The sequence below is a fragment of the Mytilus californianus genome, unplaced genomic scaffold, assembly GCF_021869535.1.
Source record: "Mytilus californianus isolate M0D057914Y unplaced genomic scaffold, xbMytCali1.0.p SCAF_8, whole genome shotgun sequence".
In the NCBI taxonomy this organism is placed as follows: domain Eukaryota; kingdom Metazoa; phylum Mollusca; class Bivalvia; order Mytilida; family Mytilidae; genus Mytilus; species Mytilus californianus.
The window spans coordinates 104,864,263-104,891,324 of NW_026262734.1; the positions used below are offsets into that span (position 1 = coordinate 104,864,263).

The following is a 27,062-nucleotide window of genomic DNA, read 5'->3' on the forward strand; positions in this document are numbered from 1 at the left end:
ATCTCCCTTTTTTACTGTGCATAAAACTTTTCCTCAAACTTATAAGTCAAGAAAATTTGTGAGCATTGAATCGCACATAAGTTTAACATTAGGACATATATGAATAAAAACTAGTAAGAATACAGAAAAGAATTTTATATGTACTAAATTTTGTCAATAAATGTAAATTTGAATGTTTATCAATTTTTTAAGTATATTGAAAGTGCAGTATAAAATTTTTTGTATTGCTTTTTATAACATGACATCTATACAAGAAGCAAATTTTGTTTATAATCTTTGAAATTGAAAGATTGCATGATCAATTGTTGCACTGGGACACATTTTAAAATTACAAAACAATTTTACGTCCCTGTATTCTTAGATTAATGTTTTTATTCAGAAAAATGAATGGTTACATCAAGGAATTGTATATTTAAATATACAATTCCTTGGTTACATTTACACTTTATTATTAAAAAAAACTTACATTCTTTAAGCTTTAATAAATGTGTGGTAAATGATTGCCAATTAGACCAGGCTTGCTCATTGAATTAAGGTTAAACATTTTACTTTTGTATAGATATATATATATATTCTTTTACACAATGAAATCACAGTCATAATTGAAATTATATTTATTATATTTTATCTGGGACTATTATACTAAGTTAGTATAATAGTCCCAGATTTTATAAATATATATATTAAATAGTTGTAAGGGTTTAATTAACTAACAGCTCCATGTGGAGGTGCTCCTATGTAAAGGATGCTTATTAACAAAATAATTTGTTATATGTTCCAAGGATTTGTATAGTAGGAATGGGGGAACTAGCAGGTACCTATTTTTCACTTTTCACATGGAGAAATACTTTGAACATCAGATCAGGACAATATCCGTGAATCTCTCGTCCGGAGTCGGGTTTTTTTAAAACGCTTGAAAGATACAGATTATGACGCGTCTTAAAGAGAAGAACGCCGTCAGCCGATTGTCAACAACAGAGTGAACAGTACTTGTTTCAGTTAATTTAACAAGACAAACAATACCAAGGAGCTATGAATCAATGAATACTCGAGGATGTACTACAGGTAACTCAAACAAATGATTTAATAGTGCAGGAATAAACAGAAATCTGCAATGACTGAATGAGAATGGTTTTCAACTTCGATTTTGGTATCGTTTTCGTTCGCTCCCAAATAATTTTTATACACGTTCGCCCCATAGGACCTAACGCATCTAATTTCAAATTCCAGTTGAATTGTAAGTTATTTTATTATTTGTATACAGTAACGTAGCTTGCATTCTGTTATTCACGAAGTCAAGGGGTCTTAAGCTATCGATTTTTTTTAACAATTTGAACAAACTAAAGTTAAACTACCAACTTATTAGTTCATTACCTGCTTATAATTTTTCAATGTTCATATGGATACTTAAATCTTTTAAGACGCATTCATGATTTAGTTTCTCATATCGAATTCTTAAAGTGTCGCAACTTCCCAGATAATGGCAGATCAAAAAATATTTATGAATAATGGAGATGGATATGTCAAATTCTGACTGAGTCTTATACAGTATAAATTTGTCACTTCTTTTTTTATTTGTGTATGATTCAAATCATACGTATTACTATCTTATCTATGATTAACTCAAAAGTTATATAGATAACAAACACTTGGCTGACTTGCAGTTATCACATACATGACACAAGACAATCACTGACAAGTTTCCGGACTTGCTAGCAGTAACTGAAAGCCAGATCAAATACAATGTACCTAATCTGTTGTACAAAATGTACACTCTAATACATACACTTTGACATTAGATTTAACGTCATATCAGAAGCAACACAATTGACTTGAATTGTGTCAATTTTTTTTATTCCAGCATATTTAGATTACAGAAAACTACAAATGGTATAAATCAATAATGACAACAAAACGATACAGTATAAAAAAGAAGATGTGGAATGATTGCCAATGAGAATGCTACAGGTCACTGTACAGCATGGCCAACTATTATCCTCAGAGTAAGCCAGTACAAGTTATCGCGCATGATTTTAATTTCTTATCCGTCTGATCAGTCTTTTCTGTGTGTGATATCTTATCAAGACAACATGCTGAGTTTGTAAAGACAATGTTGACACTCGTTAATAATTTGACAACACTAAGTAAACAATATTATAACCATATGACATTGTATATATACGTAGCATGCTAGGTTCCACATGAATACGAGTTGTATAAACTGACTTTATTTCCAAAAGATAAAATTCTATTTTACCGAATATCAAACATACAAAATAAAAAGTCGAAAAAGGACAAATACGAGATTATGATAACCAAACATATATACATGTATATATATCTATCATTAAATCGTTGGCTTGTTATAGTTTATAAAAGCACTTACATAAAATTAAAATTGTTCTTTAACAATTTCAAAAGCAAGAGGGTTGTAATTGTGAGGTTATATTATATTAGATATAATATTCTTGATTTCAGTAACATCATTTTTAGAGAAGTATGCAATGAGTTGACAATCAAAATATGGATAGATGTAATTCATGTAATAACAAAATACATAATCGAAAAATGATTCACTATAGTCATCAATAGAAATGTTCACACGATGTTGTTCGATTTTGATATATCTTAAACCTTTCTTTCGACGTAAATCCGAATATGAGACAACGTAGATTTTTATCTTGTTTTACATAAAGAAAGTCCCACAGAAAAAGTGTATACAATAATGTTCAGAGTATAATATAAAAAAAGGGGGGGAGGGGGGAGTACCCTGCCCAGATAATAATATAACTGATATGTAAAGGAAAGTTTTAACCACAGATTTGAACTTGACAATTTTATCTGAAATTCACACCAGGTGACCAAATACATGTTGAAATTTGTGAACTTCACACGGATATCTTTAGAAAACATGCTAATCGAAACAACAGGGGTCGCAGGCATCTGTTTTCAAGTATAATTCTGAATTTTAACGATTCCAATTATCTTATTCATTTGATAAATTAAAAATTTCAAATTCTGCAAATACATGTACAAAAAATGTACAATATACATTTTTTTTTTTATGAATTTTGTAAATGTAAGAAGATGTGGTATGAGTGCCAATGAGACAGCTCTCCGTAAACTTTACATTAACAGAAAAATAATTAAAATAAGTTTCCTTTTTAATAAATATTTTACATAAATGTTCAATTGCAAAATTAAAATTTTTTTCATGATAGAATCTTTTGAAAGGACGGAGACAAATTAAAAATAATATTTATTTTGTTCAATGCGATTTATTTTTCTAAAAGTTAAGTGTATAAAAGGAGAATGTGCATCAAACAAGCAATAGACTAGTAAATTCACATGTACATGTATGTATCTAAAATTTTGTTTCTTAAGGTAGATAGGGTGTCTTCCTCCATCTTGAATTTTGAAATACCAGAAAACAATCGGTCTAGATCTTTAATAAAAGGTGCAAATTTTGAGAGTACTTAGGTAATTCATGTGTAAGAATTTTCATTTCAATATAGAAAATGACCTATTTTATCATATTTATGGTTGTATTTTACAAAAAAACAGAATACTTTTGTTTGATTCTATTTTTTCCAACTTTGCCATATAAGGGGAGGCAACTCAAATGTAAGGGCAGATAATTCAGATAAAGTTACTTTTACAATAGAATGTGTTAGGAATTTACCTATTTTATTATGTAGCAAGAAAACGGGTCCCATGACCCCATTTTTTATTTTTCTTATCTGAAACCATACTATTAGAGCTATCTTCACATATTTTATCTCAAAATTCTATGGTGTAGTTTTCGTTTTATGGCAGAAAATTGGGTTTTCCATGCATAATCATTACAAAATCTGTCAATTTTGCACAACCTGTAGCGTGAAAATAAGCCCCGTGTCCCATTCTTTTTATTATTTTTTTTTAAAAAGCATGATATAAACTACATTTTGGCAAATTATTAAAAAAATTCTATGGATTATAATTTAGACACCCCATCTTCCTTAAACTGTTAAAATATTTTAGTTCAATTTATTTCAATTTTAAGCGATTGTCGTTTTGTAATCTTTAAATTAGCATTACTACATACAAATATTTTCGTATATAGTCCACACTGGCACATATGCTGCCCTTGTCTTATTCTTTTAAGACTTTGGCAATTGGTTTATCTTGGAGAATATTTTTTTTTTTCTCATTTGAAACTTTTGTGCATTGAAATTTACAATTTATAAAGTAAACTTGAAAAGAAAGAGGCTATTAAACATTGTTAAACCGTCAAAGAAAAAAAAACACAAACAACTCATGTCTACTGAGAATAACAGAAGTTATCACATTGTCATGTGTTAATTATTTATCCATGAATATTATATTTACCTGGTTTGACTTAGATTATTTCTGGTCAACTTCAAAAAATGATCGCATCTCGATTTTTGAATAAAAAAGGCCCTGATTCAAAAAAAATTGTAAAATATGAAATTTATATCGTTGGATAGATTTAAAACCAGAGAATAAATATACATGCGAATGAAGCTGTTTCTAATAAAGATTTTATGTCAATTCATTAAAGAAAACCCATGTGCACACATTTTTGGTTTCGTATTGTATGAAGTACAATGTAATAGGTCGTGCACCCGGTGTTCTTTAATTGAGAAAGGCCCTACCTTCTGCAATCCTTATCAAAATACAAATTAGATCTGTAGAAAGCTTATAAATTGAACTTTCAAAATTGATGCCAATGAAAAAGAAATTTAATGATATTTACAGACAGCTAATCAAAATTTAAGATTTCCTTTAACAATCTATAGTAAATTTATCGATATCAGTTGTGGTCAAATTTGACGCATGCGCAAAGCGGGTGCTGATAATAGTTGCGTATGGCCTTCAACAATGAGCAAAGCCCATACCACAAACCCAGCTATAAAAGGCCCCAAAATCACAAATGTAAAACAAGAAAACAAGAAAACTAATGGCATAATTAATGTATAAAAAATGAACGCTAAAAACAAATATATATGCAACAAAGGACAACCACTGAATTAATATTACAAGCTCCTGACTTGGGACCGGCACATATATACAGAATGTGGCGGGGTTAAACATGTTAGGGGAATCCAAACCCTCGCCCTTATAAATAGAATATTTTTATTCACCAAATTAGGGCCCCAGAAGGGCATATAGCAAACAAACAATATTATTATAAACAATAATATTTAGATATGTATACATTATGACAAGTTCACAGATCAAGTTCAATATATATTCTGTTCAGAAAAAATAACTTAAGTTGTTTTAATTTTGCAGAGCTACATTCACGCAAACAATCAGTTTTTCACTTTCATTTTTATACTACCGCAAAAAATTAAAAAATTTTGCGGTCGTATATTGGTATGAAGTTGGCGTCGTCGTCTTCGTCCGAAGACACATTGGTTTTCGCACAATAACTTTAGTTCAAGTGAATGGATCTCTATGAAATTTTACCATAAGGTTTGATACCACAAAAGGAAGGTTGGGATTGATTTTGGGGGTTATGGTACCAACAGTTAAGGAATTAGGGGCCAAAAATAAGCATTTTTGTAACTTCCAGACAATAACTTGTGTGTTAGTGTATGGATCTCTCTGACATTGTAACACAAGGTTCCATATCACAAAGGGAATGCTGGGATTGATTTTGGGGGTAATTGCCTCAAAATTTTAGGCGAGTCCCCTGGGGTCACCCCCACCCCCTTCTTTTTGAAAACTTGTAAAGGGTCAAGATCTCCGAAACCATATATATTCTTGTATGGGACAATAAAACAAATCAAATGAAATCCATGGGGTATAAGGCGAGTCCCTTTGGGTCACCCCCACCCCCTCCTGTTTAAGAACTTGTAAACGGTCGAGCTTTTCATTATTAATAAGATAATACCACATTGAGGTCCAAAGGGTCCTAAATTAAACTTTTGTTTAATTTCATCAAAAATTGAATTCTTTGGTTCTTTGATATGCTGATTCTAACAATGTTTGAGTGTTAAATCATATCTAATTTTAGAGAACTTATATTAATTAGTCATCACTGGTTGTTGTTATTATATTATTGATTATAATTTGAAAAAATGCATCATATCTTATTTTAGAGAACTATTTATCCAGTTTGAGTTATTTCCATTTGCACAGAAAATATTATGGATAAAATTAACCAGTGTTTCATTTCAACATAAATTAAATATATATATAGGGTTCTTTCAAATGCTGAATTTAAACTCTATTTAGATATTAGATTTTTAGGCCCAGTTTTCAAGTTGGTCCAAATCAGGGTCCAAAGGGTCCTAGATTAAACTTTTGTCTGATTTCATCAAAAATTGAATTCTTGGGGTTCTTTGATATGCTGATTCTAATATGTACTTAGATTTTGGATATTGGACCATAATAGGTATTTAAATGTCCAATTTCAAATATATCAGTTCTTTGACTACATTCATTTTGTGTCACAAACCTATGATGTGTCAAATATTCAATCACAATCCAAATTCAGAGCTGTTTTAAGTTTAAATGTAGTGTCCATACTTGCTCAACTGTTCAGTGTTCGACCTCTGCAGGAAAATCCGGTTTGCTGTCTCTCTGACAGCCTCTTGTTCAAATTAGTCTACATTAGGGTCCAAAGGGTCCAAAATGAAACTTAGTTTGATTTTAACAAAAATTGAATTCTTGGGGTTCTTTGATATGCTGAATCTTTAAGTTCTTTGACCACATTCATTCTGTGTCAGAACCTATACTGTGTCAAATATTTAATCACAATCCAAAGCTGTATCAAGCTTGAATGTTGTGTCCATACTTGCTCCAACTGTTCAGGGTTCGACCTCTGCGGTCGTATCAAGCTGCGCCCAGCAGAGCATTTTATTGTTATATATGCTTGAAGATATTGATCTGATAATTTTCATGATTATTGTATACATGTAGTTTTACCATGACAAGTTGCATATCAAGTTCAAATTTTGTTTCAGTTCAGATGATTTTTTTTTATAGCAGAAACTGTTGAGAACAAATGTAGGAATTATGGTCCAAAACAAGCATTTTTCATGTTTCATGGCAATAAATTGTGTATAAGTGTAGGATAACTATAAAATTGTACTACTTAATAGGTCATTTGTAGGTTCCATACCTCAAAAGAAGGTTTGGATTAATTTTTGGGGTAACAGACTAAACCATGTAAACCATTTAATAATTTGGGGCCAAAAAAAAAGAAGGATTTTCTGGTTTCAAAACATTTAAGTCTTGAATAATATACATTGTACATCATTTGTATATGTTCATACACCTGAACTGATATATAGATAAAAGAAGATATGGTATAATTTCCCTTCACCCAAGATTAAATGACATACATGTAGAAGTTAACATAAACTACAGGTCACAGTTCATCCTTCAACAATGAGCAAATCCCATACAGTCTAAGGGGAAATTGTAAACAATCAATTTCAAATGGTTACAACTTGAAAACTAATTTAATAATGACAAGGGGTCTTCAGTTACTGTTGTAAGACTACAATGGGATGACCTGCTTTTAGTTTAAACTACTGGACCAAATTTAATAAAATCATTAAAAGGGTATCTAATACTATTAATTATGATTTTCAAAACAACAGTGGATACAGGTGAGTGACACAGGCTCTTGAGAGCCTCTAGTTGATATTTGATAGTACAATTCTAAGTTTAATATAAATACATATAGCAAGAAATACATGTATATTATAAGCTAATTGTTTGCAAAACTCTTTGAATAGTATTGCGTCCACAAATGTACTGTTTTCTCCCTTTCAGCAGTATTACAAGGTATGGGCAGAGGAGTTGACTATTGATAATGACTGATACTGGAATTAATGAAGTAACCTACATGTAGTGTCCAATCTCTATGTGGAGTTTGCCTATCAGACAGTCCATTTTTACATGTACCAAAAAATGTACGTTGACAGCCAATGCTAAGTATTAATCTTAAACATATATTCAATGATTGATTGTGCATCTCTGATACATATATTTCGCTGTTGTGTGGCTTTATTTCTGATCAGAGACTGATAAAAATCAGATTATCCTTTATTTTAAGTTCAAATATTATGTACTAGTAACTACATGTACTCAATGTCTTGCATTCATTTAACTAATAATGATGATGTAGCATCCAACAAAAAGTATATCTTTTTGACCTTCATTTTATGCCTCACTGATTATGTATATGTATGAATTCTGTCAGATTGTGGTACTTAAAAAAAGTTTTGAGTGTTTTGCACATATACTTTGTCATTGGACTTTAAATAAATTTGATTTCTGATAATCATGATAATGGCAGAGTGTTTTGAACATTGCTTCATAGTGATGATCAGATTACCTTTAATCAATATATATACAATGTACATGTACACTGCTACTGTAAAATAAAGTTTCCTAAATATTGCACTAATTTTAAAGTAACAAAATAGTACTGAATATTAAAAGTAGATTTCCAGTACTACATATGTTTGGTACAGAAATAGTACCTATGCAAAAGTAGCTGTGTATATAAATAGAATTTAATTGTTGCAGATTGATAATTTTTAGTAATTTGAAAATAAGGAGATGTGGTAGGATTGCCAATAAGAAAACTATCATGATCAGCAACGGTCAAAATGAAGGGGATGTAAGCAGTTTTAGGCCACTTTAAGACCTTCAACAATGAACAGAACAATACTGTTTACTCAGCTGTTAAAGATCCTGACAAAATGCGCAACAGTTCAATCTAGAAATTTAGTACTAGTCATTCTGCTAGTGATGTTCACTTATTGGTTAAAAGAAAAATTAATTGTTTTCTCTCTTGGTGAATATTTTTATGCCCCTGCCGTAACGGTGGGGGCATTAAGTTTTACCCTTGTCCGTCTGTACGTACGTCCCAAAATTGGTTTCCGTTCTCTAACTTAAGTTTGCCTCAACCAAATGTTATGAAAATTATACACAATTCTTATTACCACAAAACACAGATCAAGTTTGAATTTTGGTGGCGTCACTTTAACCGTTCTAGAGTTATGCCCTTTAGAAATGGAAAAATTGCAAAAGTTTTAGTTTCCGTTCTCTAACTTAAGTTTGCCTCAACCAAATGTTATGAAACTTATACACAACTGTTCTAGAGTTATGCATGTTTACAAATAGAAAAATTGCTGAATTTTTATACGACCGCAAAAAAATTTTTGTGGTCGTATATTGGTATGACGTTGGCGTTGTCGTCGTCGTCGTCCGGCGTCGTCCGAAGACACATTGGTTTTCGCACTCTTACTTTAGTTTAAGTGAATGGATCTCTATGAAATTTTACCACAAGGTTCAATACCACAAAAGGAAGGTTGGGATTGATTTTGGGGGTTATGGTACTAACAGTAAAGGAATAAGGGGCCAAAAATAAGCATTTTTGTAACTTCCAGACATAACTTGTGTGTTAGTGTATGGATCTCTCTGACATTGTACCACAAGGTTCCATATCACAAAAGGAATGCTGGGATTGATTTTGGGGGTAATTGCCTCAACATTTTAGGAATTAGGGGCCAAAAAAGTGGCAAAAAACAAGCATTTTTCTAGTTTCATGACAATAACTTGTGTGTAAGTATATGGATCTTTCTGAAATTGTACTACAAGGTTCCATATCACAAAAGGAAAGCTGGAATTGAGTTTGGGGGTAATTGCCGAAACGTTTAGGAATTGGGGGCCAAAAAGGGGCCAAAAATAAGCATTTTTCTAGTTTCAGGACAATAACTTGTGTGTAAGTGTATGGATCTTTCTGAAATTGTACTGCAAGGTTCCATATCACAAAGGGAAAGCTGGGTTTGAGTTTGGGGGTAATTGTCCTAAATGTTTAGGAATTTGGGGCCAAAAAGGGCCCAAAAAACACATTTTTCTAAATTCCAGACAATAACTTGTGTTCAAGTGTATGGATCTCTCTGAAATTGTACTGCAAGGTACCATACCACAAAGGGAAGGCTGGGATTGAGTTTGGGGGTGATGAATCATAAGGGGGTTCAAAAAATTTGGGGGGGGGATTGTTTTTTTTTCCTTTTTTTTCTTTTTTTCCTTTTTTTTTTCTTTTAAAATTTTCCTTTAAAGTTGGTTATTTCTGATTTATATTTAAAAGCAAATAATAATAATATGGTAGGAGATACACACCAAACAGGATGTGTAAATTATTATATAGTTAGTATTGTGCAATAGCAAGAAATTTTCAATTGCACAGTATTGCACAATAGCAAGAAATCTTCAATTGCACAGTATTGCGCAATAGCAAGAAATTTTCAATTGCACAGTATTGCGCAATAGCAAGAAATATTCAATAGCACAATATTGCGCAATAGCAAGAAATTGTCAATTGTGCAGTATTGCGCAATAGCAAGAAATATTTAATTGCACAGTATTGTGCAAAAGAACTTCGTATAATTGCTTATTTCTTGACCAATTTCAATGGGGTTTTATTCTTGAATTCTTGGGGTTCTATAATATGCTGAATCTAACCGTGTATTTAGTTTTTGGATTTTGGGCCCCGTTTTTAAATTGGTCCACATTGAGGTCCAAAGGGTCCAAAATTAAACTTTGTTTGATTTCATCAAAAATTGAATTATTGGGGTTCTTTGATATGCCGAATCTAACCGTGTATTTAGATTCTTAATTTTTGGTTCCATTTTCAAATTGGTCTACATTAAGGTCCAAAGGGTCCAAAATTAAACTTAGTTTGATTTTAACAAAAATTGAATTCTTAGGGTTCTTTGATATGCTGAATCTAAACATGTATTTAGATTTTTGATTATGGGCCCAGTTTTCAAGTTGGTCCAAATCGGGGTCCATAATTAAACTTTGTTTGATTTCAACAAAAATTGAATATATGGGGTTGTTTGATATGCTGAATCTAACCATGTATTTAGATTTTTGATTTTTGGGCCCCGTTATCAACTTTGTCCACATTGAGGTCAAAAGGGTCCAAAATTAAACTTTGTTTGATTTCATCAAAAATTGAATTCTTGGGGTTCTTTGATATGCTGAATCTAACCATGTATTTAGATTTTGGATATTGGACCATAATAGGTGAATGTCCAATTTAAAATTTTTAAGTTCTTAGACCACATTCATTCTGTGTCAGAAACCTATGCTGTGTCAAATATTTAATCACAATCCAAATGCAAAGCTGTATCAAGCTTGAATGTTGTGTCCATACTTGGCCCAACTGTTCAGGGTTCGACCTCTGCGGTCGTATCAAGCTGCGCCCTGCGGAGCATTTTATTAGCTTCTGTTTTCTACTTAAGTTAGCCTCAACCGAATGTTATGAGACTTACATACAATGCTTATTACCACTAAACTCAGATCAAGTTCAAATTTGGGTAGCATCACTTTTACTGTTCTTCAGTTATGTCCCTTTATAACTATATGATCTGCAAGCAAGGGCATCATCTGTGTCCTCATGTGGACACTATCAACATTTATTTAAAACAATTGCCTGTGTGAATTTGACATATATCTAAATGAATTTTCAGTTGTATTGCCATGTTTTTATTTGGAAAACAGTTCATCAGCATGATCAGGTTCAGGTCTTATATTTATAATAATCACTGGAATTTAAATTTTCAGAATTAGCTCCCCAGATGTAAGTGGAAGTGAAGTTATACATGTTATATGTTTCGATGAAATGAATGACTTGATTAGATATACATGTAGTGGAGACCCTATAGATACAGTACATGTAACTGGTATGTATTTGTTACAGTATTTGCTGTCAAAATTGTATAACAAAAATGCCGAATCCTGTGCAAATTTAAAAAGGAGTCCACGCAAACTGACAAAATAAAAAAACACTATCAATCAACAGATCAAGGGAAAAGTTAATCTGCTATATATACATGTATGGAATAGGCATGTAGTTAGATTTGTTTACCCCTTTTCAGTCCATGTAAATTTATGAGAATAGAATATTATATTTGGATTTCCTTAGATTTGAATTCTTATTTCATATTAATATTCCCATGTGTATATATGTTATGCTTGTAGTTTGAGGAAAATTATCAAAATAGCTTGACCAAGATTAAACAATAACTGCTATCATGAATTAGGCCATTTTTGTCTTGTCTGCAACTGATTGTATGGTGTACATGTCTGTCTGGGCAGGGTTCATCTTACCATGACCTGATATTCATAGTTCATTAGTCAATAATAAGTTTCATATTTTGGTCTGTTTGCAGAGGCGGATTTAGGTGGCAGGGGGCCTCCCCCCTTCCCTGTTCTGGGAAAAATTTGGTTGATTATATAGGGAATCACTGAAGCTTGACCAGAGCGGGCCCCTTCTTAGGCAGTCAGTGGGCCCCCACTTATGAAAATTTCTGGATTTGCCACTGTGTTTGTTGTATACTATACAAGCTATAATCAATTAACAGATCAGCTATATTTGGGGTAGGCAATGATTGTAAGGTGCACATGTCCGTCTGGCTTGGTTTTTCTGACCTTGTCCTTATTTGCTTGACAGTATTTTTTTCATGGATCATTGGTTATGTTAAGTTTATATATCATACTTATAGTAAAATTATATCTTTAGCATGTTTAGAACAATCAACATAAAATATATCATGAATAGTAAAACATGCAAGACATTTCAGCGTGTTTACTCGTCTCTTGTGATATCTATTTTATATAAATTTATACTGAGTGCCAATAAAAACACAATTCTGGTCCCCTTACACATGCTACAGCACATGTAGTTATGCCCAGCAACAGTCGAGGGGGAATAATATCAATTTACCCCTGTCCGTCCGGATGAGGATACTTTGTTTGTCTGGCTATCTCCTCCTACAGTTTTGGAGGTACAACTTGTTAACATGGCAAAGTTCAACCATAATGAACCGCCACACCTCCGTTGCAGAGGTAATTAAAAAATGTACAGTCTGCTAGATTATCAATTTTCAGAGCATTTGGAGTTTTGATTTATACCCATATGGAAGCTAATCACAAATTTCTTAACTGGAAAAGTATCAGGTAACCAGATGTTTCCAGAATGCATAGAGCCATAAACATACTGTGTTAGTATTGTAATTTAAATGGGGCTAAGACATGTAAGAAGGGGGCTTGAAAATGATGAGTTGTGTTTCTATAGGCACTAAGTATACTTATATATACAGGTAATGTGGTTTGTTTTCATAAGTAATTTATTATAAAATTTGACATGGTATGATTGCCAATGAGACAACTATCCACCAGAGTCCAAATGACTGAATATTGACAACTGTAAATGATCATATGTACAGCTTTCAACAATGAGCAAAACTGATACAGCATAGCGAGCTACAAAATTTCCTGAAACAGGGTTGGCAAAAACCTGGGTTTTATGAGTATTGCCCAGCCCAGTGGGAATTACTGGGTTTTACTGGGTAAATCACCATCAAATCACCAATGATCATGTCTGAGCTTAAAATACAAAACAGTTATCTGGTAATTATAAGTTTGGTAATCATTGGAGATTAAATTGGTGTTATCTTTTTTGCTTGACTACAGAAACAAACATGCTGATTTTATTATATTACAGGAACTGTAGGAAGTATTCAAAGAGTCTGATTGCTAAGTATGCATTACAGGATTTTATCATTGGAGCAACATCTTAGGAGGAGAAGTGCAAATGTATGAAGGAATCCTTGGGTACAAATAGCAATTATATGCAGAAGAGGACTCTTAAACATTATTAACAGACATGTAGTCATAGTAGTGGTGTTTTCAAGAAACGTAAACCAACTGGAATTAACAATTGTGTATATTTTTTCAACCACAAGTACTTTCAGAATATAATACAATTCAAATTCAAATTATTGTGTCAACATACAAGTTACAGTAAAAAAATGAAAATGCATGTTTTAAAATGAATTTTATATAAAAAAATGAAATAACAAGAATTTTTAGCTTATTGTGCAGCCAAACTTTGAGATCTTTTAATGGTATATGCCTGTTGTTTGTCAACATTTTGCCTTAACCTTAAGATCAGTGTTAAAATGAGAAAAAAACTATTTTTGCATATATGAAATAAGAAGTAAATGGTTGTAAATTACAGAGAGCCTTTCAATATGGTACATTTGTATATCAGCTATATTTCACAGAACTTTCTATTTTAGTTTATTAGTACAATGAGACATGAGGTATACATCAATCAGCCAGCAATATAACAACAAAAACACCTGAAAGGCATTAAGGTGCTAACATGCAGTCCTCAACAAAAGACAGGTGTCTAAAAGATATGCCATGATCTATTTAATTGACCAGAGGCTATAAAAAAAATTACAATATGAATCAAGAATAGCCATCAACACCAAATTCTCTGAATATTTTTTTTTTATTAAGACGAGATTTTTGACAACCACTGAAAAGATTTCTGGCTTTAAGCAGGTACATGAATAAGTGGCGAGGTGAACTAGTTTTTTTTCTTCAAAACCTTCTTAAAGAGAATTGGCATCTTTTGCAAGTAAGTCTTTTCCATAATGTGATTGGTTTGTGTCAAAACTGATGACCACACAATATGACTTATACAAACATAATAAAAATCAACTCAAATGAAATATACATCAGTGCAATCAACTTCTATAAATGACCACAGTCCATAAATCATTTACAAAAAAGGATTGAGACTCAACACAACCAAAAAAGTTCTAGGAGTGAACTAAGGTGCCCTGGATATAATTTATATCCTGTGATGCATTTGCTTGCCTTCTTTGTTTAAGACCAAAAAATTTTGGAAACAAAGAAAGTAAAACAGAATGGAAGTATGAACACATGGTCCAGACCAAGAATAATATTTTTCATGTTTATATATATATCAAAACAGAATTTGTATTAGATTAGAATTGACTTACATAAATAAGCTCAAATCCTGTGAAATTAGTGTGATTGAGGCTGAATTCACTTTAATTTCATTAAAAAAAAGAAGCTCGATTCATGTTAATTTCACGTGAAAAGTTCACGTGAATTTCACGTGAAGGCTCAATTCACGTGAATTTCACATGAAAAATTTCACGTGAATTTCACGTGAATCAGTATTTCACGTGAAAATCACGTGAGTTTAACGTGAAATTCACGTGAAATATTTCACGTGAATTACGCGTATAAGCTCGATTAACGTGAAATTCACGTGAATTTTTTCACGTGAAATTCATGTTAATTTCACATTAAATTCACGTGAACAAAATTTGCCTGTGTACCCATGTTCTTATACAAAGATCCTAACATAATTTTTACTCAGGAACGAGACCCTGATGAAAACTATGTTACATTAAATTGAATGGAGTGATAAGAGGAAATGGAGGCCACTTAATCACAACTGGTCTGAAACATTAAAGATTGAACTGCACATTTTGTTGTGAGACCATTAAGATAATGTTCCTTCTGGGTGTATATAGGTGTCATTATACTGCTTATTCAGTAGTTGTTTGCATTTTTCCATCATAAATATGGCTTCTAGTACCCGTGTGCGAAATTATGCGATTTAACTTTATAGTTCAAGTGTTGCAAACGTAATTTGAAAATGGTAAATGTAGATCAAGCGATGAGTAGAATTACACATTTGTAAAAGGAGAAGGTTAGGCAATCGGATTTATATCGCACAAATACAGCATATGAATATGGTGTCTTGTCCAGAAGTGGCTATAGTAATTAACAAGTGTCAATCCACCTTATAAGCATATGGAAGCTTTATTTAAGGGAATGTTTCGGCCTTTTATCCGTAATGCTCTTCGAGTGAATGTGAATGGTATATACCCAAATGGACATTTATCACAAAGGTATCAGCATTTTGGAATGAGCTAATAAAATGTGGTTGAAAGATATTAAAACGGTAGATAAAAATGTGCGAGGACAATAATGTTATGGACAGTGCTGTTTAAAATGTGGTGATGAGTTGTGCAAAGACGAAATGGGCTGTCCTTAAAAAACATTTTGAAAACTGCTGTGAAAATATGTTGCTGACAATTAGTTTAGATGATAAAAAGAGACGACGAAGACACCAAGGCACCCACAAACCATTAGAAAAACAAAACTCGACAACAGCATGGATAAAAAAAACGCAAAAAAACTAACATCAGTCAAGACATCTCTACACAAAAATCTAAAAATTCAGCAACCCCAACCCCTCATAAAACAGAGGTTAATCTCAAGTGCTCAAGAAGGGTCAGCTGCCTAGGTGCTATTGTTTAAATAACTTGATGAGTCATATCCAATACCATCAATTCTTAAACATGTTGGTATATGTAAAGTATCTAAAATTTGACCAAATGTGAAAGTTTGAAATATAAAAGGTTTTCCATGTCTGTACGATGGACAAAAACGACTTTCACTGGTTGACACCAGAGACATTGATACATAAAGAATACAAAACACAACATTGACAGAATAACAACACGAGTCCCTTTTCATAAAACCTAGGGGTGAACGATGGTGTTCCAGAAAGGGATGTAGTTTCTGGCCAACTGTAAGCACGAGTGGTGTTACTCATTGCAAGTAGAAAATCGGTGATGAGTCGTATTTATTTATCATCTTGATCTACAGTCAAGGAAAGGGATAGGAATGTGGCAAGGAGAAGTGGAACATATAAATTATCATTTGTGGCTCAGGTGGTACACAGTCAAACTAATCCTAAAGGCGTATTAAAAACGTTCGATGTTTCCATTTTTGGGAAATGGGATCTTTGATTAAATTGTCTTGCGAGCAGCATCGATGTATCATGGAAACACAATCCCTAGAACATCGTATGAACTTCAAAATGCAATTCGATGAAAGAAATGAATCAACAGAGCCTTGTCTTAGTTCAGTTCATTTTCACTTTTTGCTGGCCATTTCATAATTTTCCGCCATTTGAAAAAAAAAGTTTTAAAGTATAATATACCGCCATGACTTACAAGAAAAGTTGAATTACATTTTATATGGTTTAATAAGATTTAATTTGAATGATATTTGCTTTAATTTATACATGGTGGAAAAATTTTGACTGATTGGGAGCCATCTTGAAAATGGCCGCCATATTGGATTACTTAGAGTGGGTCCATAGCTTAAATTGACTACCATATATAGATCCACAATTGTGCAAAGTAAGATGCTTTAATCTTTTAACCCACAATTCTTCTAAAAATATGCAAAACTCAGCTGGACTAGTTGGGCATTCATATTCGATTATTTTATGCCTAGCGATAGAGATTTGCTTTCATCTAACCATGTGTCGGGCATTTATTTTTAGATTCTTTTATCCCGAGCGATAGCATTAGAATAGAGATAACTGCATTGCATTTGAAGCTTGGCCTACGTAAAACTTGGGTTTTAATGTCGCAAATTATGTTTACCTTGTCGTATAAATTAGGTGGGCGTAACATGCGTAAGCGGAACAGTTCGTTTTGTATATTAATGCATTCATAGTTTGCTGTTCGGTGTGAGCCAATGCTCCGTGTTGAAGGCCGTACCTTGACCTATAATGGTTTACTTTTATAAATTGTAACTTGGATGGAGAGTTGTCTCATTGGCACTCATACCACATCTTCCTATATCTATTTGGGCTAAAAGTAGATATTTTGTGATTATACTGGTTGACAATAAATAGGTTGTCATATTAGAATCATCAATACTAGTAACTTACAAAATGCACTTGAGTTCAAATAGCATGCGGTATATATAATTATTATTCATTATATGTATATTACCAAAGGACATGTATTCAGTGCTTATTTCAAGACCCGGGGTGTTCTTAGGCTTACAGTGTTAAAGTAATTAGGTTCAATGCAGTGGACATAACAGAGGCAGTGGTTATGATTCAAATACGGGAGTGTTCACAGTCCCCAGACCCTGGATTTATATAATTTCTGGCACTTTGGATCAATTGAAGGAATTATATTCCATTGCTATCTTTGGAAAAACAATGACAAACTAGCCCTTCTATACGGAAATTATATGAATACTTGTACCGTACATATAGTGAGAAAGCTGAAGAAAGGGGACCAGTAGTATAATAAACATATGGACCAGAGAGGTGAAAATGAGGATATACAAACTGGACGTGCATCTTTAGTTTCTGTTGCATTCTTATCTCTTATTTTTAAGATAAAACTGATGTTGTTTTTGTTCAATATTACACACCAAGTGTATATGAACAAATCGTGTAATTATGAAAGCTGATTTGATTTCATTGTAGGTAAACATAGGAACTAAGACATACACTTAACCTGCAGCTGTTTTATAAAAATTTAAAAAAAACAATGTCCATATGTACAAGCCAGTTTCAGGAAAATCTTCTACAACCGATTATTGTTGGAACGATGTGTGATTATCTGCGCCATATCCTTAACTTCACTTGCTTCATGCATTTGTCTCAACAGACCACTAAATGATCAACTTAATAATTAAATAAGACAATATGAGAAAACTTATCTAAATCTGTAGAGTTACAAAATGAATGTATGGTGTAAATAATACTTACGGGTAACTTTGAATATTTCTGCAGTAATGGGATATACATTTTACTGATACATTTCGGAATTGTCATTTACAATGTTTGCGTGGCTTCATAAACTTATTTAATATGAAGTGTTGTCTTTACTGTTGAATCGTGGCGTCGATTGTCTTTTGAGATGAACACCCTTTTGCTAATATGTAGTTTGAAGCTAGTCTAACTATTCTGTTTTGTTTCCTACTCAAATTAAAATGTTTACAGGTAAGGTCTGTGCATTGCTTATGATTATGTTTTCGTGTACTGATTTGGACGTTGATGTACGCAATTAACTTGATGTTCCTGTTCTGATGAATGACCGCTGATGTACATTTTGTTCTTTCAATGATCGAGATTAACATGTGAAAGGTTGAGAATGTATTTACGTTGGTCAGTCCCGGATTATCATATGCCTGTCCCATGTATAGGATAAAATAAAAGCAATATATACATGCTATCATTATTTTTTATTATCACTTGTTATTCTTAATTACCGTTGATTTTCATTAGAGTCCTTCGGGGGAGCGTTTTTTACTTTCTGGAATAAATATTCTGAGTCATCACATGTAATCCACTGCTACATGCACACACTTCCACAAATTAATCACCATCAAAACAATTCCCAATTGTCCAACATCTACAATTCCTACTACTAATAGGGGGCGTTTAACGATTTTGTCTACCAATGAGGGTCTCGGACGGTCGGTTACAATTTATAGTTGAACAGTTTCTAATTATATCTTTCGGATTGTCCCACATATTATAATATATATTATACCTGTAGTTTTGAAACGTGGGACAATGGGAACGTCACCGAAAATAACCGTGGGCTAAATTAAGAATTAGAAGAATTTGGAAGGTAATAAATACAGGGGTATAGTTTAAAATTCAGAATCCACAATTTTATTGTTAAATTTAGATCTACAGGTATTAATTGACATATGATCAATAAAAGCATATTAACATTAATAAATATAATAAGCAATAGGAATATTTCACTGTGTAAATTATTATTAGTTTTGATGACATTCAAATTTCAATACTAGCTCCAGTTTCGTGATTATTTGAAAATCAGAAAGGTAAGTGAAATTGCATGCCAAAATTAACATTATTATTGTAATGTTTATTTTCTACACTTGTGATACACTAAACGAATATCAATGATTTATAACAAATCTTTCTTACATTGTCGGTTGATACATTTAGAAATTATAAAGAAACTAAGGGTCCGACTCCCTCAGGCAAAGCTGACCTTAGATGGATTTAACATTTTTTTAGATCCATTTTTGTCATATAGCTCTTCAACTATTATTTCGATATTTATACATTCTTGGCTTCAAATATTCGGCGTTGAGCGTTCCTGATGAAGGTAAATCCAGCAAATCGTTTCCGACGCATGAAACTAATACATTGTTGTTTTTATTTTTTACTGCATTCGGTGGACACCGGTGCTGGTGGAATATAAGTCCCTGGCGGTATCATCAGAGCAGGAGTCAGTATTTCGGTACAGACTTGATCTATAGCAGATCTTTCTAAAATTGTCCGATTTATATTTAGAAATTATAATGAAACTAAGGTTTCAACACCCTCAGGCAAAGTTAACCTTAGATGGATTTGGCTAATAGTATTTTTAGGTCCTTGTTTGTAATACAGCTCTTCAATAGTTTGGGTTCACACATCATTAGCTTCAAACATTGTCAAAGGTACACCCAGAAAAGCGCTTTGAACGCATGAAATGTTTAAATTGTTGTTTTCATTATTTACAACACTGGGTCGTTACCGCTGCTGGTGGACTATCAGTCCCCGATCTTATCATCAGCTCATTAGTCAGTACTTCTGTACTGACATGATTTATAACAAACCGTTCTAAATTTGTCCGATTGTAAATTTAGAAATTTCAAAGAAACTTAGGTTTCAAATCCCTCAGACAAAGATGCTTTAGATAGATTTGGCTATTTTATTAATTGGTCTTTTTTGGAATTATATATGTAGCTCCTCAACTGTTTTATTTCTGATAAATTATTGGCTTCAGATATTCGATTTTTAGCTTTCCTGATAAAGGTAACTCCAGAAAAACGCTTTAGACATATTCAATTAATAAATTGTTGTTTCATTATTTACAGCATTGGGCCGATACTGCTGCTTGTGGACTACCATTCCCCGAAGGTATCATCAGCTCAGTAGTCAGTACTTCGGTACTGACATGACTTATAACAAACCTTTCTAAAATTGTTTGTCTTTAAATTTAGAATCGTTCCCTATGAAGGTTAATCCAGAAAAGCGCTTCGGATACATGCAATTTATAAATTGTTGTTTTAATGTTTTTTTCCTGACAGTTCTACCTTTTGATAATTGTTTTTTTTTATTTAGACAAATCTATCCATTTATGTAGTTATTTATTGCATTTGTTAATGAAATTATTCATCTGATGAATTGATTTAAATCAGTTTATATTCATATCAATTTTAGTCTTGTTTTCTCTAAATGATTTATTTTCCTTTTTAATTTCTTCTATCGTTATAATGTCAAATAACATAATACCGTAACAACTTTTCATGATTGATTATTTATCAATGTATTTCTTTCAATTGTTATTATCAGAAGGCGGTCAATTTAAAACGTATCAAATCGTATACGATACGTTCACGTATACGCATCTGGAAATATTGATATACCAAAAAACAACATATGATACCAAGCTAAAGGTAGATCATAAGTATATTACTTTTTGAGATAGAATTGTCTTATACTTTGCCAAAAGGAAGATTTTACTATGCTTTTTTCAAAAATATAATTAAAAGTATGGGTCACCGTGCTATTTTCCAAGCTATGAGTCGTTGAAAATTGCCTAAATTTGGTTAGATTGTTCATGAAAAAACACATTTGTGTGCATAAAAAAAATTCTATGAGATAGAATTTTGAAATTAATTGTAAGAAGATAGGTTTTATAATATGTTTTAAAAAGATAAAAAGAAAAAATGGTGTCACCGAACTTGTTTTCTTGCTACAAGTAAAAATTAAAAATTTCTCTATCAGTCCAGTATACATTTTTTACTAAAAGAGTTATCTCCCCTTAAATGGCTTATTTGAAAAAATGATTCTAAAAACACAAAATTTGATATTTGTTTAAATATTTTTAAAATAATACAATAAATCACCAAGTTTTCTTTATATAAATAAACAATCTAACCATTAAATTGCAAATCAGTCTCCAAATTTGCAGATTTGGGCAAAAAACTAGACCAATTTTGTACTGAGATTGAACAATCCAAGATGGCGGTATACCATGAATCTACATTAAGTTATAAGTAAATGTTGTGTATCATCTTTTTTTCCATCGGAACTTGAAAGAATTAAACACATTTTTTCCTAGAATTGCGGTAATGGTGTTGCGCGAAAAGGGTGTGTCTACCACTTAATATAATGCAGGTCTGTAATAAGAACGGATTATGGGGCAATTGCACAAAGTCATGCAATGCAATACATGAACATATATCAATAGTAATCATAATAAAAAAATAATAAATAGTTCCCATTTGCAAAATGTAGTCCAAAATCTCCCATACAAGCTTAAAGTTATTGCCCGATCTTTAATTATTGGTTTGGAGTGCAACTCCTTTCATGAGATTGAGGTTGCAATTAGGAGTTAACTAAATGTACATGTACATTGAGACATATTATGTTCGATATTTCACTTAGGAGGTAACAACACAAATCGCATAAAGGTGTGAAATTTAAGACATTTAAAAGTAAACCGATGCAAATTAATCAGTTCCAAAGTTGACTAACAATATTACATGTTTCTAAGTAGAGAACACCCACGTAAACTTGTGTTCGGGGTCATATGTCAACATTTTTGATTCGAGTGGATACGATTTAAATTGACCGACTTCTAATATTATTTTTGACGTTAGATTTATCTGTTATGCCCATAAGCGCTTGCCGAAATTTAAATATTTATACTTAACAACATATAATGAATCATTCCAGAATTAGATTGAATAATGTCAGGTAAACTCGAATATAAACACGATACGTTCACATTTCTCCAACATTTGATATATTTTCGTATACAGGTATATAATGTCTTGTTTGAGATTCATGAATAACATATGATTATGATAAAAGACATCTGTGTATTTGAGTTACAGTGAATCCATTTTATATTGATTTCTTAGTATTTCGCGATCAAACAAATGATCTGACTATAGAAAACAAAGTCCAAATTTGAATAGAAAACATTATTTCACCAAAAGGCACTTCAACAATGATTTACAGCAATTGGAGGAAAACAGGCAATACATATTATCTCTAGTTAGCTGCTGTTTTGGCCTGAGTCATCTGAAATATGTCTGCCAGGATGTATGTGGTTGACGTGCCTCGTGTTTTCTTGTCATCCCTCTTAGTGGTTGTTGAATTCTTTTTCATCGTTGTCATTGATAGCGGTGGCAAGTCCCAGTTTCGATGCCTTTCTCTATATGCATCACATAAAGTGTAAGACGCAGCCTCTAAAAGTGACTTTGGCAAATGCTAATTGAAAAGAATTAAGGGTAGGTATTTCAAAATATTGCTGTTGAAAAGTACCATTCAGTAACTGGTCAGTTTGCAGGGCTTGCCTTTGGTACGGATCACATGATGGAAAGAGATTGACATGATTATATTAGAATTATTTTGAATGAAGAAAGTATGAATTCTACAGATATAATTTATAATTAGTTCAATAAAAAGCATTCATTTGTTCTCAATCAATTTAAAAAAAAAATATAATAATTAATTAAAATGTTGAAAATACGCGCTTCTTGATAAAAAATATGATATTGTTTTCAAACTCTATTTTTTTAAGTCATATTCAAATAGATAGATAATGTAAAAATTGTGATAACAATATATAATATCATTAATGTTTGTAATTTTTTTCATGCATTTTCTTTATCATTTGACCTAATTTTTGAAGTGTTATATGACAATTATATAATACATGATATATAGGTCGCACAATACCTCCTTATAACGACCATTTCAATTGCATCATAAACACCAATTTTTTGTTAAAAACTTATTGGTTAAACGTGAATTCGATTCTTCTAATGGCGGAAAACCGTCAAAAAACACAAAACACACTAAACCAGAAATGCGTTTCGTACACAAAAGACTCATCAATTACACTAGATTCAAATCAACGAATCCACAGTATAATTAAATCCAGTATATTGACTTCTAGATGTCTGTTGGTGACGTTTGGTTGCTGTTTCATTGAAGTTTATCCGGCATCACTTTTCTTCCAATAAAATAATTCCATGTATTTCATGTCTCTCAAGTTCTCACATATCGATCCCGGTATGTGATGGTCATTTCCGTTCACAGCCGTCTTTGTTGAAATTGGACCAGTTTAGTTGACATTGTACATTCACCTTTACCATAGAGTTTTTTTTTCAGCAGATGTGTTTCAGTTTGTTATCTTTCAAAGGTATAATGAGTTATACAATATATTGAATGCTAAGTTGATATTTTTATATTTCTTTATTTCATTTTTCGGTACCCGTCTGTACATTTATTAACAGATTTAATTTTATAGTTGCATCTTTGAAAAAAGGGTAAATAAACTCATCATAGATACCAGGATTGAAATTTTGTATTTGCGCCAGACGCGCGTTTCGTCTACAAAAGACTCATCAGTGACGCTCGAATAAAAAAAAGTTAAAAAGGCCAAATAAAGTACGCAGTTGAAGAGCATTGAGGACCAAAAATTCCTAAAAGTTTTGCCAAATACAGCTACGGTAATCTATTCCTGAGGTAGAAAAGCCTTAGTATTAACAGTTAATTTATAATAAAGGAGTTAAAGCTAAATTTTATCTCTCGCCATTACGAAAATTATCGTGGTTATGAGCAAATGTGGCTTGTCTGAGGTATTAATTGAAATACAAATTATAAAACATTCCTCGAATGTGATTTACCGAATTATCGGGTTTGTACTATCATGAGCAACATGAAGGGTACCACATATGGAGCAGGATCTTCATACCCTTCCGGAGCATCTGAGATCACCCCCGGTTTTCGATGGGGTTCATGTTGCTCGGTGCTCACCAATATATACCCTTAGATTTCATTTTAATGATGTAAAAGTGAAAATTGGAAAGAAATAATACAGTGCAACAACAAACGTTGTATTGTATCAATTCATAAAGTCCAGAAAGGAAAGGAGATAAAATCGCAGATGACTACGCAATACATTAGCAAATCTAAATGAATCTCAATTATTTTTCATTTAATGCTTTTGCTTCTTTTTTTTTTAGAAAATCAAAGCCATGAGCATCGTCAGTTACTTTGTTTAAAAGACATACTACTATTTATTCATATCCAATATGTACTCATACAAGACAAGAGGAGTTGTAGTATTAGTGATATTTTTGTCAAGTTGCCAGTGTTTCAAATGTTCAGGTAAATAATCGATTTCGAACAACATCTAACAATGAAAACACTTTAAAGTCTCGGAAGGAGGATCGAAAGTAGTATTTAGAATATAGCAAAGTGCTCTCGACCAATTAAAGTGTAGAATTTGGTGTTCCTTAATTGTGAAGAATGAATGTAAATCATGTTCTTAGTAAGGGATTATCCTTTTGTTTAGGCCTATTTACAGTTCAAAACAAAGAATTTGTATAAATGAGTTACAACTGCCTGAAGCACATTTATTAGGATTATTGATTTAAAGTTGAATTTTGAAACAAACAAAAATGATCAAAATAAGTTTGAAGTTTACTTGTGCAGTACAATTGATACCGTTTGTGTTATCATGTGAATACTTAGAACTTTCAAATTACAAAAAAATAAGCAATATCAAGAAGAAAAAGAAAAAACTTTTAAAATCAAATATAACCTAAATCTTTAGCTACTTGTATTTCGCTTATCAAAAGTCAGATAACTGTATTCGCAGTTAGTAAGAATAGTCATTTCCAAAATACCGGTACATACAGGAAATTGAATTTACTTTTGAATTTCCTATAAAAAACAATTCCTTTCAAAATTTAAAATTTAGTTAATTAAGTAGTATTCAATGTAAAGAGCTGGAAAACAATTGGCTGTGGAATATAATTTAGTTGTAACTCTGATTTTGAATTTATCTAATTGAACTGTAGATAAACAAAAAGATAATTCCTCACTAAAATATTACATAATTTACACTCATACTTACAATTAGGAAAGTTATACAATTTCTACAATGTCATTGTAACGTTGTGTCATCTAATGTCTAAAACACAATTTATTAAAATTTCCCAAATTAAAAGTAAGTCCTTACATCACTAAGACCAATATATAAATGAAATGCCTTAAAGGGAAGTCATCCATTAATTATAAACATTTCACGGACAATGAAACAAATTCTTGAATAAAACCAATCAAGAGATCATTTGAGCCTTGAGCACTTTACAATATTCTAAGTTTGTAAGAGAATGATAATCCCTTTCATCATGATAAGTACTCGCTAACGCTCGTAATTAATCATGAAGAAAGGGATTATCATTCTCTTACATATACTAAGTGATCGATTTTTTTTTTTTTGTTTTTTTTTTTTTTTGGTGGAAGGGGTTTTTGATTTATTTTTATTTTTATTTTTTTTTTAAATGATTTGTTTTATTAGTTGAAAGCTCTGATTCCAATTAGGAAATATGCTTTCGTAATACCTTGTTTTTTTATTCATTATTTCAATGATTTGTTTAAATTTTCAAATCATGGACAGAATGTTTGGTTTAGTTTTTTCAAAATATTTAAAATAAAAAAATTAATAAACCTGAACTCAAATTTGTGCAAGTACTCGTTACACTGTGCAACACAATACTAGATAAACATGATAAAGCATCTTAATAACTTAAGCAACAATATCATACAGAACTGCAAACAGTTTTCATTTCTTTGTCGCATCATATTGTTCTGCTTTTAGTTTACTGGTTTATAGCCACGTCACCGGCTATTTTTGGTCAAGACGTCATTCTAACATGTGATACAGGAAATCCGTTACTTAACTCAAAGGACTGTCCAGTACGTCAGTGGTCAGGAGGACCAGACCGTAAAGGATTGACGTATAATGGTTATTCGTCTAACGAAGAAAAATATGAAGAACTAGAAGACCTCACGACTAATCAGTTTTCTCTTAAAATAAAGAATTTCTCTGCGGCAGATATAATGGTAAACTACACGTGTTCGTGTGGATTTGATACTTACAACCAAAAGTTGGTATTAAACGAGGAAAAGTTTTTCCGTGAGTGTTCGTAAATATCTTTGTATATTTAGATGGCAAAAAGCGTATAAAACTCGTGTTTGTGGTATTAAAACATTTGGCCCATTTTTTTTTGTTTTGACTCAGGTGTCAACATTTGCTGGATTTGATTCATTAAAAATGCGTGCATCTGTTTTGAACGAAGCTGTGCATGCTTGCTTGTATACGTATTTTAACACACACTTATTTCAAGGTGTATTTGCATGTAACTGGAAAAATAATACTGTGAAATTGTTTCATATCCTTAATACTTATTCAAAAGCTATATAAAAAGAAGATGCGGTATGATTGCCAATGAGACAACTCTCCACAAGAGACCAAACG

General features: G+C 32.0%; 1 long non-coding RNA gene across 4 annotated transcripts; it reads left to right on the top strand.

Annotated features, from left to right (window-relative positions):
- Positions 1-700: 700 nt before the first annotated feature.
- LOC127712672 (uncharacterized) lies at positions 701-13,859 on the top strand. 4 transcript variants are annotated; one of them, XR_007987236.1, is made up of 4 exons: positions 701-1,065; positions 7,792-7,931; positions 11,602-11,720; positions 13,544-13,859. It is a non-coding gene; the product is annotated as an uncharacterized LOC127712672 (long non-coding RNA). The 4 variants fall into 4 exon arrangements; XR_007987237.1 differs by having other exon boundaries at positions 986-1,065; positions 7,795-7,931; XR_007987238.1 differs by lacking the exon at positions 701-1,065 and adding an exon at positions 1,145-1,237.
- The last annotated feature ends 13,203 nt before the right edge of the window (positions 13,860-27,062 follow it).